The sequence below is a fragment of the Mandrillus leucophaeus genome, unplaced genomic scaffold (assembly GCF_000951045.1).
Source record: "Mandrillus leucophaeus isolate KB7577 unplaced genomic scaffold, Mleu.le_1.0 Scaffold1337, whole genome shotgun sequence".
Classification (NCBI taxonomy): Eukaryota; Metazoa; Chordata; class Mammalia; order Primates; family Cercopithecidae; genus Mandrillus; species Mandrillus leucophaeus.
The window spans coordinates 159,286-163,380 of record NW_012101296.1 but is presented as its reverse complement, the minus strand read 5'-3'; positions in this window follow the sequence as shown (position 1 = coordinate 163,380).

Genomic DNA, 4,095 nt, shown 5'->3' with positions numbered 1-4,095 from the left:
AAAATAGTCTAATATCCAGAATCTATAAGGAGCTTAAACAAATTATTAAACAAAAATAATCCCATTTAATAAATGGGCAAAGGACATGAAGAGACACTTCTCAAAAGAAGATATACACACCGCCGACAAACATACGAAAAAAATGCTTAACGTCACTAATCATTAGGGAAATGCAAATTAAAACCACAATGAGATACCACCTCACACCAGTCACAATGGCTATTATAAAAAGTCAAAAATTAACAGACGCTGGTAAGGTTGTGGAGAAAAGAGAACAGACATTGCTGGTGGGAATGGAAACTAGTTCAGTCACTGTGGAAAGCGTTTTAGAGATTTCTCAAAGAATGTAAAACAGAACTTCAACCCAGCAATCCCATTATGAGGTATGTACCCAAAGGAATATAAAGCGTTCTACCAGAAAGATATGTGCAGATCTATGTTAATCATGGGATTATTCACAATAGAAAAGACATGGAATCAATCTAAGTGTCCATGAACAGATGACTAGATAAAGAAAATGTGGTATATATACACAGTGGAATATTACACAGCCATAAAGGAGAATGAAATCATGTCCTTTGCAGCAACATAAATGCAGCTGGAGGCCATTATCCTAAGCAAATTAACACAGAAACAGAACATCAAATGCTACATGTTCTCTTGTACAAGTGAGAGCTAAACATTGAGTACATATGGACACAAAGAAGGACAAACAGATACTAGTTCTACTTGAGAGTGGAGGGTGGGAAGAGGGTAGTCTGTACACCAAACCTCCTGACCTGTAATTTAACCATGTAACAACCCTGCACATGTACCCTCTGTAAAATAAAAGGTGGGAAAACAACAACAACAACAATGATACTAATGATAGGGAAATAACCCAATTAAAAAATGGGACATAGACCTTAACAGATACCTCACAAAAGAAGATACGCAGGTGTCAAATAAGTATATGAATGTACATTCTACATCATATGTCATCAGGGAAGTGCAAATTAAAACAATGAGATACCACTACACACAAGAAAATGGCCAAGATGCAGAATACTGACAACATCAAATGCTGACAAGGGTGTGGAGCAACAGGAACTTTCATTCATTGTTGTTGGGAATGAAAAATGCTACAGCCATTTTGGAGGACAGTTTGGTAGCTTCTTACAAAGCTAAACGTACTCTTACCATATGATCCAGCAATTGGGCTTCTTGATATTTACTGAAATGGGTTGAAAATGTATCTACACACAAAAACCTGCACGTGGATGCTTATAGCAGCTTTATTCATAATTGCCAAAACTTGGAAGCAACCAAGATGTCCTTCTGTAGGTGAATGAACAAATATACCCAGACAATGAAATATTATTCAGTGCTAAAAAGAAATGGACTCTCAAGCGTGAAAAGATAAACAGAAAAATTAAAGGCATATTACCAAAGAATTAATCTGAAACAGCTACATACTGTGTGAGTTCAACTATATGATATTCTGGGGAAAAAAATATGGAGACAGAAAAAACTCAGTTGCTCCCAGGGGTTAAGGGGTAGGGAAGGATGAATAGGCGGAAGAGGATTATTAGGACAGTAAAAATACTCTGCATGGTACTATAATGGTGCACACATGTCATTATACATTTGTCCAAACCATTATACATTTCCCCCGACGGGAGGTTGATAATGGGGGAGGCTACTCCTGTGTGGGGCAGAGGATGTATAGGAAATCTCTGTACTTTCCACTCAGTTTTGCTGTGAACCTAAAACTATTGTAAAAACTAAAAACTATTACAAATAAATGGAAATATGCTGCTCCAGGCCCTCAACAGGCCTTTTCAGCGTGGAAACTCGTGAGCTCCTATTCTTCTATTCTGGAAATGTTCTTCTTTCCTCATGCATGTACTTCATTCAGCCATAATACGCTTTGTTAAGGCAGGAGCCATGTGAATCTTGCTCATGTTTATTTTATGGTGCCTAGTGAAGTACCTGGAGTCCAATAGCTATTTGAATAAGTGAATTGAATGAATGAAGGCAAGAAAGAACATGAGTGCTTTGGGAAGAAGATATTCAGCTGAGCTTTGGGGATGCCAAGCTTAAGGTGTACATTGTATGTAGGAGCCTACACCGAAGAAATATATCAAGGCTGCAAATGTAGGCTAGGGAGGTAACTGCATATATTTGGTACTTGAAGCCCTGGTGGTGATATGGTCTCCTTGGAAAGGTACATGGAGTGAAAAGAAAAGAAAGTGGGTAGTAAAGGGCAGTAAAGTCCATGGTTTCTTTGAATGAAGAAAAAATGTTGTTTTCCAAAATTTCCAAACAAAGGCAAAACTCATGGAGAATGTTCCATTATCCTATGGCTTTCTCTATCTCTCAGCAGAATTTTTTTGTATTCTATAAGAAGCATGATACTAGAGTACACTAATTATTAAGGTTCATCACCAAAACTCACCCCTTCTATATCCACAGAGAAAGAGGCATATGTAGGTAGATAACAGAAATGACAGGAAAAGTTATTGACAGATGAGAAAAGTGGCCAGAAGAGAAATATAGGTGAAGTGTTCTGGCCTACCCAAACCCTCAGTCTCCAGCTCAGATCCTCTGCTCCCGAAAACACTACAAAATACTGCCCCAGTACTCCACCCCTGCCACTAGCAAATATAACATGCAGGCCCATGCTTTGCTCTCTTAACCATACCCACATGCCCTTTCCCACAGAGTCTTATTCCTCCTCTCTAAGAAGGCTTATTCTCTGTGTAAGAAAGCTTAAGTCCTCTGCTTGTTCAGCCTAGCTTGAACTGAAACCAATATCCCCAATACCAGCTAAAGTTAGCTAACATGATCTAATTCCTGGATATTTGGGGTTCCTTCTGACTGCCTCTATCACCAGCAAAATCACCTGCTGGGAATTGACTCTCAGCCCAGGTTCTATTTCTGTTCCCCATCCCACTCCCTTCATCTACCTCTGCAAGTTCTGAACCATCTCAGAATGAAACTCCCAGAGAAACCCTGCCCTGCAGGATATCTTCCTGCCAGTACATGCTTGCAGATGCGCTCATAATTGAATTTGTTCATTTTAATGGTGGAAGTTTGGGCACCTGGGAGCCAATTTTAGAAAATGCATTGGCTATTGGACAAAATGATGAAGTCCAGATCTAGCATGTGGGTCTGAGATTCTCCACTACTGGGCTAGCTAACTAGATTGCTAAAAGGAAGTAGAAAGAGAGTTCGTGTGTTGTGACATTCTATACAAACAAGAATTCAGTTCACATTAGTGGAAAGTATTAAGAATCAATCTTTTCTCCACAATGAAAAACACTGAATAAAATATATTTAAAACATTGAATAAAATATATTCAAAGTCACGTTAAAAGCAAGGCAGGTCTGGGCATGGTGGCTCATGCCTGTAATGCCAGCACTTTGGGAGGCCAAGGCAGGAGGATCACTTGAGCCCAGGAGTCGAGCCTGGGAAACATAGCAAGATTCTTGCCTCCACAAAACATCCACAAATTAGCTGACCATGGTGGTAGGCACCTGGAGTCTCAGCTACTTGGGAGACTGAGGTGGGAGGATCATTTGCGCCTTGGAGGTCAAGGCTGTAGTGAGCTGCACTCCAGCTTGGGCAACAGAGCGAGACCCTGTCTCAAAAAAAAAAAAAAAAAAGAAAAAGAAAAAGAAAAGGTATGGAAGGATTACCACATGTCATGCCACATTTTGGTGGGAAAAGTCTGAACCTAGAAGCCAAGGGAAAAAAGTATCTGAGCAACAAAACCCCTAAGGGGCCTTACTGAGACTGAAAACTTAGTCTTGAGTTCCCCAGCCTCATGTTGCAAAAAGGACAGAGTCAAGGCCCAGGGCCACTCAAGAAGAGGAAACTTGGGGATAATGTTCTCTATGTCAAGAAACCCCAAAACACTGCATAATAAAATAAATTATAAACAGAACTAAACTCCTCCTACTTCCCAGTAGTAATGGAACAGGGAAAAACAAGCAAAAGAGAAAAAAAGAGAGAGAAAGATGGTATCTCATTGTGGTTTTGATTTGCATTTCTCTGATGGCCAGTGATGAAGAGCATTTTTTCATGTGTCTGTTGGCTGTATGAATGTCTTC